General features: G+C 38.1%; 1 pseudogene across 1 annotated transcript; it reads right to left on the bottom strand.

The window, feature by feature from the left end:
* Nucleotides 1–692: 692 nt before the first annotated feature.
* LOC149002920 (TMV resistance protein N-like) lies at nt 693–12,128 on the bottom strand (annotated as a pseudogene). Its single transcript, XR_016170329.1, has 5 exons — nt 11,460–12,128; nt 4,100–5,207; nt 3,519–3,808; nt 2,410–3,402; nt 693–2,299 (listed from the first exon to the last, which is right to left on the bottom strand). The product of XR_016170329.1 is annotated as a TMV resistance protein N-like (transcript).
* Nucleotides 12,129–12,867: the final 739 nt, after the last annotated feature.

Below are 12,867 nucleotides of genomic sequence, written 5' to 3' on the forward strand. Positions count from 1 at the left end.
TGTTTATAATCTTTGGAACAGGGTTTCTTAAATCTTCGAATTGAGTTCTGTTGAAGCTTACATAAGGAGAAGGAGATGTGATCACTTCTCTCATGTAAATTTGTCAAGCAACAGAACACTTTGCGTGCATGTTGGTTCAATCATATAATCTCCCAGAATATCTGACTTTACTTTATTCAAGATTCTTAAACCAAGCAGCAAATACTTTGCTCTTTATGTACCAAGTCTTTGTTGACTTCTGATCTCTCATGGAGTGTTCTAACTGGGTTTTCTTGAAGGACTCTTTCATGAACATCATCATCAGATCTCCACTTTTATTTTTCTAATTTCTGATCACCAATCCTTCCTTTATGTCCTCTTCTTTTTTTCTTCTTCTTCTTTTTTTCTACCCTTTTTTCCCCAGTTGCAGTTAGAATATGATTCAGTTAAATGTCTCATTGGCCATTTCCTGATCAACTTTCAAGCACCAACGTTTGACAGCTAATCTAGCAGTAGTTTTATGTAGAGGAGAACATATAACTTTTCTGCTGTGTCAAATCCTCCACTACCATAAAGGGCACAAGATTCTTACTTTCTGTATGATCTATAAAGAGCCCTCAAAAATGAAGTTCTTCGCTTGCAACATGAGTGGAACAGGAAAGTGAGCCATTGTTTTCAGTAGCAAACTTGGGTGGAGCACCACGTATTTTAATAGTTCTATGTGTAGAACTGCACAGGGATACCTTGCATCATCCAAGATTTTGGGTTCTGTTTTTTCTTAATAATTGCAAGATCAATATTCAACTGGATGATATCAGTATTAAATCAATAATAGAAGGATAAAGAAAACAGGGAGTAAAAAGAGAAGAAGAGAGACAGACAGTTCTCCGAGTTTATATGACCAAATCCAGAGAGTACAGAATTATTTCCTTCGTAAACCAACAGAACCCTTCAGGTCTGATGTGTTGAAGCCTTCTAGCTTTGTTTCTTCACCGTTATAGTAACATTGTATATACTATAAAAAGACTGGACTTTGAGGTTTTGCTGACGCAACAATGTAATCTCCCTACTTCCCACTTTAAATACATAATTTCAAGATCTCAGAACTGGATTAATTAATCAGCAGAAAATGTGGTCCTATACAAGAATCTATTTACCAGATTTCAAGCACAAATCTTCACATTTATCTAACAGAAAATTATATGCAGTTGAAGCTTGTGTTTATCTCATATCCTCAAACAAACACAAATGACTTCTATGTCAATAATGATTTCTGAGATGATAAAAATTTGACAAAACATGTGGAGCAATCCAACTTCTCAGCCCTTGATATACTGAAAATTAGTACAAAAGGACTTTTCTTGCTTCAAGAACACACTACACTTGGAATGAACATGGGATGTCATATAGATTGTAATGGGAATATGTAAGCCACAATCTTCAACAGTCCCAGGTTCTTCATTTGCAGTTTTGTCTTACTGCTTTGGCTCATCTCCACTCTCCATTATAACAGATTAGAATGTGATACTGTTCCCACCACCACCAGAATTGGTAATCCACCATATACTTCAAACGAAAACCAGGAAGAAAAAAAAAAAGAGGTCTACTGTTCAATGTGAAGATACTGTTCATCATCATTTTGCAATTTCAAATAAACTCTAGAAAGAAACTCAAGCAAACGATCTGAAGCTTTTCCATCATTCCTCTCTTCCTCTTGTGTACTCAGAGAGGAAGATGTTTTATCTATTTCCCCCTCTTCTCTAGGAACAGAATTTGATCCTTCAACCTCTTCTAGTGAACATGTGACGCTTTGGCTAAGAGAAAGTAATCCAACATCATCATCAACATACGACCAATTGAAGAAATCTGCTACCATCCTGGCAACAGAATGTTGATCATTAGCCATTTGCTGCCCAGGTTCCCTGTTCTCAAATAAGACCTCCACCAATTTGACCGTAGGATAACATCTTCCGTCATAGTAATCTAAATGAGGGGCAACAGCCAAGATCTCAATAGCATCTTTTCCTTGTAATGGAATCCCAAACCAGTCAAAGCCTTCAAAATGGTGAATATAGATTATATGTGGAGAAGCAGTAAACCTGACAACCTTAATTCTCAACGAATGAAAACACCTGGTTCTTTTGTCTTTCTGGTGGATAGAAGCAACCATGATAAAATCAAATGTTACTGGTAGACCCAGATCCATGAAGTTAGAGGGAAATTTCAAAACGATGCAAAGAATCAAACCCTTATTATAGATCCCATCATCAGTGGTCAAGGAAAATCTAGTTTTTTGTGACTTGTGGAATAATAGTGTTCCCTGAAAAACAACAAACAAAAGGAAAGGAGCAAATCCATCAAAGTAATAAACAAATTAACGGTTTCTAAAGTTTCAGTTTGAATAGAAGAAAAACAAGACAGTGAAAGGACCTGGCCACATATACTTCTCGAAGTATATCTCAAGTTAAAGCATCTCAGCAAATTCAAGTATTCCAAGGATTCTAATCCCTCAAGGCCTGGAATCTCCACCAGCTTTTCACAGGCCGAAAGCTTTAATGTCATCAAAATTTTCAGCCTAGACAAATCTGGAAGTCGTACCAATGAACCACAGCCATCACAATCAAGTACAACTAAGCTTGAGGGAAGCTGTGAAAGGTACTCCAACTTTCTGCATCTCCCAAGATTTAATTGCTTCAAGTTTTTCAAATGTGAGATATCAAAAGGAAATTTTGAGATTTGAGTTCCTTCCAGCTGAAGGTCACGCAAACAACACATTCTTACCATTGATACTGGTAGTGTCAATAGTTTATGGCAAAGTGTAGCATTTAATACCTCAAGCTTCTCTAATTGTCCAACACCATCAAGCAATTCTTCAATTCCTGAAGCCTCAAACAATTGGAGTTCAACCAAAGATGTTAGATAACCAATGGACTTGGGCAACTTCTTGAGTGAGTGGCATGATCGGAGAGTAAGTTTTTTGAGACAACTCAGATGGGATATGCTGTCTGGGAGTTCTTCCATTTTTACCGTCCGCGACAGGTCAAGCTCCACTAGGGATTTTAGGTTACCAATGGAATCAGGCAACTTCTTAAGTGCGTTGCATGACTGGAGATTAAGCTCTTTAAGAGAACTCAGCTGGGAAATATTGTCGGGGAGTTCCTCCATTTCTGTTATCTTCGACAAATCAAGCTTCTTTAGAGATTTTAGATCTCCAATCGACATAGGCAACTCCTTCATTTTCCGGCAGGAGCATAAATTAAGACTTCTAAGCTTCCTCAACTGCCCAATGGACTCGTCTAACTTATCCAAGGAATGACAACCTTCAAGATCTAATTGCACCAAGGAAGGAAACCAAGAAAAGTTTGGGGACGTGGATAGATATTCACAGTGCTTGAGATCAAGAAGTTTCAACTTTTGGAACCGCTGTCAAGGAAATAGTAAACATACCCCAAGGGAGTTGGTCAGTTGATAAAGACCAATAATGAACTCAACATTGTGAAGCAATAAGTTAAAGGAAAAGAATAAGAATTGTAATATACCTTATTTTGATTTTGAGGCCCCCATTCCATGCTTGTGCAATCTTGCTCTTTGATAGGTCGAGGTAAACTAACCTCTTATGATAAAAATTGTTGGGTAGAATATGACCCTTACGGCAGCCAAGCCACTTGAAGAATATTAACCCAAAAGGAAGGCATGAAAAATCACCTTTGTAGTTTGCATGATTAATGTTGAGATATTTTAGATTGTGCATCATCTTAAATTGTCGATTACATAGACCAATACGAGGTAAGGAAGCGGGAAGCATCATGCCATTTATCATATCAGTTCCCTACAAAACAACCCAAGCAAATGAAAGTTTGTAGGCACCAAACACCCCCAGCTGAGGGAAGAAGTAAAAGAAAAAAGAATGGGTAGTGATACAAAAACATCCTTGTCATTTAGAGTTTCAATGTAAAGGCATAGGAGTGCCACCAAATCATTATCCAAAACAACTTAAAATAGAGCTTACTTAATGCATAATATAATTTTTATGCTTGAAACCCATGTATCTATTCTGATTAATTATCCATGCACCCTTTTTCTCCCCCCCCCCCCCCTCAAGAAAGAGAGTATATCTTACCTTGTATCCTTCTAATACTTCCAAGATTTCACCTTTGGACCATAGTCTACTCCGCTTGCTAGGCTCCATAAAATCTTCTTCTAGAACAATATTTCTTCCCATATCCCGAATTTGATCATGCATCCTCAAGAAGTTGTCTTCAAGTGTTAGAAGGGACCTTTTAATTAGTCTATATAATGCTGATTTAGGATGATAACCACAAGCTTCCCATATGAGAATTACAGTCTCTGTTTCCCATCCGATGAAAAAACATGCAATGTCAAGAAATATGGCTTTTTGATAATTATCTTCAAGATTATCATAACTTATCCTTAATCTTCTTTGGACCTCTTCATGAGGAATTTTTTTTAACTTTTGTAATGTACTTTTCCAAATCTTTTTGCTGCTTATGTCCGAAAAGTAAGATCCCAACACCTTTAGAGTTAAAGGCAACCCTCCCGAGTAGTGCGCCACCTCTTGTGAAAGTTGCATATAGTCTTCAGGAGGTTGGTCATTCGAAAAGGCATGCAAACTAAATAGTTGAAGTGATTGCTTAAAATTCAGAACATAAGGCCTATATATTTTATCTTTCTCAACTTTAGCCACGTCCAAAATGCATTCATCTCTAGTTGTTATTATGACCCTGCTTCCTAGACCAAACCAGTTGAGTTCGCCAGCCAAAGCATTTACCTGTTCTTGATTATCCACATCATCAAGAACGAGAAGAACATTTTCTTTGCAAAGTGTTTCTTCTATCATTTTCTTTCCTCTTTGATAATCAACTATGTCACAATCCCTTTTGAAGATATCTTTAAGAAGTTGCTTCTGCAAAGATGCTAGACCCATGTGTTGTATTGCTTGTTCCCTGACATCTTGAAGAAAACAACATTTAGTGAATTTCAAAAGGATGTGATTGTAGAGAGCCTTGACAATAGTTGTCTTCCCAATGCCGCCAAAACCACAAATTCCCACAAACTGAACATCATCGGAATATATCTTTAACAAAGACACCAGATCATTCACATGAGAATCTATTCCAATAGGGTGTTTACATTCAGCAAAGCGGGTGCTACTAATCAATTCATCCCAAACCCTTTTTACTACTAATTCAACTAGCTCTGCTTGATCCCTGCAATTATTTCACAAGAAAAAGCACAATTCTAAAAGATGAAAATAATTAAGGAAATATAATGTTTGATATAATGGAAAGTACTAAAATAAACCATAAAGAAATTTTAGCACAAGTACATATAATATTTGCACATTTAAACTAAATTTAAGTATCATTAGAGTAATGACAGGCATTTAGACAATCTTAGGCAGTCTTTGGCATGATTTTCATTTTTTATTTTAACCAAATAAATAGAAATGACAGCATTTGGTATAATTTATTCAGCTTATTTCTATTTAAATAGGGCTGAAAAAAAATCAAAAGTTAAAAACAGGACTAAGTCTTGTTTTTTATTTTTTTATGAAAATCACTTTCATCTATTGGTAATTTACATTCTTTTATAGAACTTCTTATTGTTTCCCTCTTCACACGATGTAGAAACCAGGAGATCTTCCTAACAGCGCTCGTCCCTTGCACCTTCTCAGGCCAAGGGCAACTGACCAACATCTCCAACTGACTTCAATGAATTCGATCAAAGATTAAGCAACTTCTTACATGGCAGCTTCTTCGATGACTTTTCTCGCAATGGAATTGGAACACACTGTTATGCCCCGTGTCTTTTTATATTATTATGTTATTATCGTGTGTGAATGTGTCAGTCTTTAAGATTATTAACGGATTCGATAATTGATTTGACGGTTTAATTAAATGATTTGAGTATAGTTAAATGATAGTTTAAATGAGGCTAGATCCAATTGATATTGGGTCGAGGTCAGACATCGTTTGTGGGTCCCACAACAGTGGAATTAGACTGAACCGAAAGCGAGGAAATGATCGGCGTAAATTCCTACGGACCTAGAGGTATGAATATTAGCACTCGAAAGTGGGCCCCGCATAAGATATTACAGCGGGCCCACAAGCCCATAATAAAGCCCATTAGCCATTTAATATGTATATATGTATTATATATATATATATATTATATTTATTATATATATTATATATATATTATATTATTTACCCAACCGACTTAAGAGGACCGACTAAGGAAACTTAAAGGGGAAGATGGATTGTTGCGTAGGGGAGAAGCAAGAGAAGAGGAGTAAGAAAGGAGAGAGAAAGAGTGGAGAAGGAAGGAAACAAAAGAAGAAGCCATTAAAGAAGATTCGGAAGAGAAGATTGAAGATTTTAGATTTCAGAAACGTGTAGGAGTTAAGGTGAGAGAGAGAGCTAGCATAAGAAAGAGAAAGAGAAAGTGGGTGAGGTCATTAAAGGAGAGAGAGGGTAGAGTTGGGAGAGGTGAGTTGTGTGTGAGGTGAAGTTGAGGAACAGGGGAGAACGTGGAGAAGAGAGAGAGGGAGAGAAAAGGAAAGAGGAGAAAGCCTAGAGGAGAGAGAAGGAGTGGGGAGAGAAGAGGAAGACAAGAAAGAAGAGAGGAAAACCGTGGGGGAGGAGAGAGAAAGTAGGAGAGAGAAAATAAAATAAAATAAAAGGGGAAAGTCTACCGTTGGTTCCTACGCTTTCGAAATAGCCAGTAATTGTTCGGAATACCGAAGGGAAAGCGGTTTTATCAGAATCAGGGTCAAATCACACACACATGGAACCAGGACAGGTAAGTAATATTGACCAACCTATGTATGATAAGTGGGTGTTTCCTTTAATAGATATGTAGCATGCACATGATAACATAAAAGCTATTTTATTTATTCATTGATGCAATATATGGAAGGTGCATGATATATGTGTGTTTGTGTATTGAACAAAATGCATGGGATTGGATGACAACTTAATGAGGTGATTGAACTGCTTGAATGAAATGTTAATAGTGTTCTTGAACTGTTAAGCATGAATTTGCAAGAATGTTTATGCATGGTAAATGTAAAGTATCATGTGCTCATATGTAAATGATGGAATATCATGAACTGTGTTCAGATGAGATTGAATGATATCGTGCTGTCATGTTTAAATGATTGACTTGTATGGAGCTATGTCCAGCTTTACTCATATGATAGTAAATGATGCTTGAAATGAAAAATGTATATTGAAATGGGCAGAGCATGGTAATACAATACTGGAATTGAAGATGAAAAGAGTAAAAGAAAAAGGAATAAAATGTAATGGCTTCTGTAAGTCCTGGTACTTATGTACCCAAATGGGAAGGCATGAAGTAAGACTGAAAAGTGAAAAGATTGAGTCTGTGCCGATGGCAATCCACGAGGTGTGCAAGGCCTTGTGCCTAGAAGCCACTTCGGTGGTGAAGAGACAGAAGCCACTTCGGTGGTGAAGAGACTGAAGCCACTTCGGTGGTGAAGAGACAGAAGCCACTTCGGTGGTGAAGAGACAGAAGCCACTTCGGTGGTGAAGAGACTGAAGCCACTTCGGTGGTGAAGAGACGAAGCCACTTCGGTGGTGAAGAGACAGAAGCCACTTCGGTGGTGAAGAGATATGTGCATCCTCTGGATTTGCCTAGGCACAAGACTATAATGTCAGATAACTGAAATGCAAGTAAAAGAAAAAGGAAAAAGGAAAAAGAAAAGAAAAGGAAAAATGAGCAGGAAAAGGATAATGGAAAAGGAAAACGAAAGGAAAAATTGGAATGTATGATGTTATATGATTATTGATGCATGATGAACTGCCTGACTTACTTACATGGTTGTCTATATTGCTTACTGGGCCGCAAAGCTCATTATTGAAAATGTTGACAGGTCCTCAGACACGCGATAAGGGCAAGGGTGCTGCTACTTGACAGTACCTTTAAAGTTGAAGATGGGAATATTTTCTTTTTGTTGCAACTAATGTTAGTTTGAATGAACTGTGAATGTATATATTTCTTTGAGACTGTATGTACTTTACTAGTAAAGTACTGTTGTAAGGTCAAATGTAAGTATAACAGGACTTTAGACTGTGTACATATGTGTATGAGTCAAATTATCAGACAGGTTGTTTGTTTGTTCTAAAGAATGTTTAGTCTGGTTTTAGTAGTTAAAAACAGGTTTATTTTAAGGAATGAACTGTCACGCGCCCTAGTTAAATGTCCATAATGAGGGCCCCACCAAGCCTGTGACAACTGGGGTCGTGACACACACTCCCCTGATTTACCACTCATCTAGCTTCCCTCCCTGTGATTGGAGTGAAACACTAGAAGCCCACATCTTCATCGCTGATATTCCTGTCAAAAAATGCTGTTATATGTGAAAATTCCTTCCATACCTATGCTGGCATTTGGTTGGGCTGCTGTTTTCTGTTTTAAATTTTAAAGAGACACACTGTTATTTGAGCACTATCTACTTGCCCCTTCGTTTATTCTTAAAAGTTTTCTAGATCCACCAGTTTTCAATAATATGTGGTCTGATAAAAGGCTGATACGACTGAAATGGACAGGAAATCTTTGTTTCATGCCCCCCCCCCCAAAAAAAAATAAATAAATAAATAAAAATTTCTGGGTTCAAGTTGAATCTTGCTTATAACTGATAGGCCTGGGAGCTTGGGATTTAGAATGTAACTAAGCATAAAATGCAATTTTGGGTTCTCACTTCTATTTATTGTTGAAACCCACAAACACAAATCGTGTTAAGTTGTTTCATCAATGATGATAAATGATTAAGATACTTTTTTTTTGTGGGGGTAGATATTAGATAAGCCTTGTGTTCAGCTGACAAGATAGAGCTTCTATTTGCTGGAACAGACTCATCAGATATACATTCATGTTCCTGTATCTGTGAGAAACATTTTTATTAAAGTGAGAAGGATTCCTGACAATTTTCTTTGAGAGATCCTGCCCAATTCTTTCTCACAAAGGAACAAGGTATATGTTAGCCTTTCTAAACATCTCTTGTAACAATATGAAATTTGTGATCCTGTGTGTAAAGTGTCTTACAGTCTTGCTGAGTAAATGAGACAAAACCAATCAGCACCAATTGTTATATATCCAAAATCTTTCCACCTTGAAAGTTTCCCACAGATATAGGTACAGGGTTGATCTATTACTTGATGGCAAAACTCTACAGCAATCCCTCGTCATGGACTGCAAAAAGAGAATTTTAGTGCTGCAGTTGTAGCAGAAAAAAGATGTACATGAACTGTTTGGATGTTAATCACCACTATAATTGGCTTGAGACTGGTTAGTAAGAACTTGATGATGATGACAAATGAAGATGATCCATGCCATGTTGTTGTTGTTGCTGTTGCTGTTGCTGCTCTAAACTCATACTCAACCCAGCACCTCTGTTGCAAGCATCGAGAGCTGCCAACATCCCCAGGTTTGATTTAGAGATGCCTAGACCAGCAGAACATGACATCTAACCATTTCCAATTTCCTGTGTTCTACTATATTGTTTAGTCCAATTACATCTAGTTTGGCTGCCTCAAAACAGGGATTTCTTTGTAAGGTTGAGTCTGATTTTATTTGTTTTGTACGACTACCATCAACTTTGCATCAAGGCATTGGGTCTAATCTCCTTCTTCCTAATAATACTAACTTGTTAATAAGAATTCGGTTACACTTTTCCTTTTTAGTGTATGGGTCTTATATGTGGAGAGGCCATAGGTGAAGGACCCACTGAGTCTGGAGGAGATTTGATGCGGCCCTTGCTTAGCTGTCCAAGTAGAGTAGGAATATACCAGTATCCTCTTAAAACATAATCAAATCTGATTACTTTCGAACAGCACTGTAGGCCTTATTTCAAGGAGTTAGGAGGGTCTATTTGAGATAGGGGTGCAAGTTTGACCCTCACGACCCTGACCCACCCGCCTGAGCTTGAATAGGGCTTGGGCTCAAGATTTTGGCCCTGAGGGCAGGTTAGGGCCAAGGGTGGGCTTGACTCTTTGACCTGCCAAGCCTGTCCTGACCCATCCTTGATTTTTGGCCTTGACCTTGACCCTGATTTTGCCCTAATTCTAACCCTAATCCTGGCCATAATTTTGTCCCTGATGCTTGATCTCAATGAATTAAGAACATTAACAAAGATAGGGCCAATCAGGGCCATGGCCAAGTATAGGGTCAATCAGGGCCAGAGCCAAGGCTAAGGACAGGGCCAAGTGTAGGGCCAATCAGGGCTAGGGCAGGGCCAATTAGGGTCAAGGACAAGGCCAATTAGGGCGAAAATGGGCTTGGCTTGGCCCTGTAGAGCTTAGGGTCAGGGGCAATAATCCTTGGCCCTGAATTAGGGTCCGAGTGGGAATGGGCTTAGATTAGAATATATAGGGTTGGGCTTGGGATTGCAAAAGCCCGGCCCAGCCCAACCCTGTTACAGCCCTAATTTGAGATGTGGTTTTAGGGGTAGGACTAACGTGAGGGGGGGGGGTAGAGACAAGGTATAAAGGACAATCTAGTTTTAAATCTGAAACTTGAAAGGGGGGGTGTGGAGAGTAGGTCCCGGACCTACGTAATTTTTCTGCTTGAGACTCCCATTTGGAGCCTTGCATGGCCGAGGATGATGCTTTAATGTAGTCCAACTCCCATTGTCATGACTCTTCCAGAGAGGAAAACACGTCGTAGCTTCAAGACTGTCATTGAATCACCTACTTATATATATATATATATATAGAAGTTTTAAAACTTGTAAAAAGTTATTTTGCAGAGAGGTAATGCCAAACGTATTTTTCAGTGAAAGAACTATTTTACAGATTAATTAGGTACCAAGCAATTTTCATATTTTGATCCAAAATGAGTTTTATACTAATTTTTAAGAAATAGGTAAAAATAAAAAATGAAAATCATGCCAAAGACAGCCTAGCTACTAAGTTAATTGTAATCCTATATGACCAAGATCTATAACTACACCAAAGAGGAAAACTGAGTCTCTAATTAACCTAAACAACTTTGGCTTCTACAATGTAGCCGATCCTCCATAGTATGCCAGAATGGGTTTAAAAATATTCCTATTTATGTAAACAATAATGCACTTATGTTCACATATTAATCTTTACCATTGCGTGCTGTGGCGTTTCCCTAAACCCCAGACACAACTGGAAACGAATTTACCGGATGATATTAAGGCATACTCAACCCATCTTTAGCCTTGACATGCATTATAAGGTTAGAAACATACCAAAAACAAAAATAACTGTGAAAGACTGCAGAGTACTGGTCATAGAACCTTCTTCATAAATTTATTGGAAAAGCTTTAAGCATCAAAAGCGAAGGAAAAGTGAAGTAGAGAAGGAAGGGAGTGGAATGGGATAGTAATGAAATGAAATAAACGAATAATTTCTAAAGCTAAGCTATGATAATTGGTATTGCCTATAGAATAAAGTCTGTGAGAATCTTACCCATTTGCATCTTCCTTGAGAACCCATCCCTTTAGCTCCCCTACCATTCTCAAAGCTTTCCTCCAACTCTCTACAATGTGTGGCTCAAAATTTTTCTCATGCTCCTTAAAAGGTCCTTCAAAACTTCCAGTCTGATTTCGAATATGCGATGGCTCAACATCAAGAAATATGGGAAGGATCATTTGACCTATGGATGTATGACACTGACTTATTTGGGAAAGCTCCAGAAGACACCATTTGCTAGAAGCATATCCTTTGGAGAAGATAGGGATTGAAATTTTGGATCCCTGAATTGCTTGAAGGAGGGCTGAGCCTATGGCCTCCCCCACCCACAAATTTTGACTGTCAATGAAGTCATTGATTCCACTGTTTTTCAGAGCTTTATGAAGGAACCCAGTGAAGTTTTTGCGAGTATCTTCGCCTCTGAAATTAATAAATACATCGAAACTGGAAGAACCTGATGAAGATGCAGGGTGAGATGATGATGATGCCTCGGTCAGTTCCGCCATGAAGCCGCAGTTGGAAACACGAACTGGGTGGAGTTGCAGAGATTGCAAAATGAACTTTCTGCTTGGAAAAGCTAACCCTAGTAGCTGCTTGGAGGAGCTACTTTGGTGTCCGAATTGATTCTTATTACCAGACCCAGTCTCTACTCGTATTCGTAGTCAACAGCTGAGTCGTTTTTTTTTTGTTTTTTTTTTGGTAGAACATCGTTGTAAGATGCTTTTCTACTCAATACCTGGAGCAAGAGCAACCACGATTTTTTTTTTATTTTTTATTTATTTTTACAAAACGGGGTAAAAGATAAAAAAACCAAACAAATCAAACTAGAGCACAACTCTTGAGACAATCCTCTCTAAGGATGTCTGTCATCCCGCGGGGACATTGAAAAGACCGATAATTCTTCCAATTAGCCGCCTCTTAGACAACCAATCAGCAGCCTTGTTATTTTAACGCCTCACATGACTAAATCTAACATGGCCTCGAGAAGCATATAGGCTTCGAATTTCAGCAACTAATCTTCCCATCGATCCTTGCTCGTTAACTTCCGGTTCCAGTAACCTTATGGCCTTCAGCGAGTCTGATTCTATTTGGAGAGCAACCACGAATCTTTAATTAGTGGACTTTCTTCGTCATTGCATGCTCTTTCCTGTCTTAAACCTTCGTGAGCTTCATTTGTAAGCTTCATGTGACCACTCTTAGTGCGATTCCTAATAGTAAGAGTAAATTAAAAAACTGAAAACTATCACCAAGAGGACAAAAGGATGGGAGGCTTAGGTAGTGTTTGATTTCACAATTTTTGGAATTGACTTCCAGATAATCATGATTCTCCAATCAAGAAATCGTTTGGTTTTAAAAGTAATTACGTGATTTCATTGAATTGGGTGATTCTACATTTCAATGTAAA

The sequence above is a fragment of the Hakea prostrata genome, chromosome 10 (genome assembly GCF_041222555.1).
Source record: "Hakea prostrata isolate BN-2017 chromosome 10, UWA_Hpros_2, whole genome shotgun sequence".
NCBI classification, from domain to species: Eukaryota; Viridiplantae; Streptophyta; class Magnoliopsida; order Proteales; family Proteaceae; genus Hakea; species Hakea prostrata.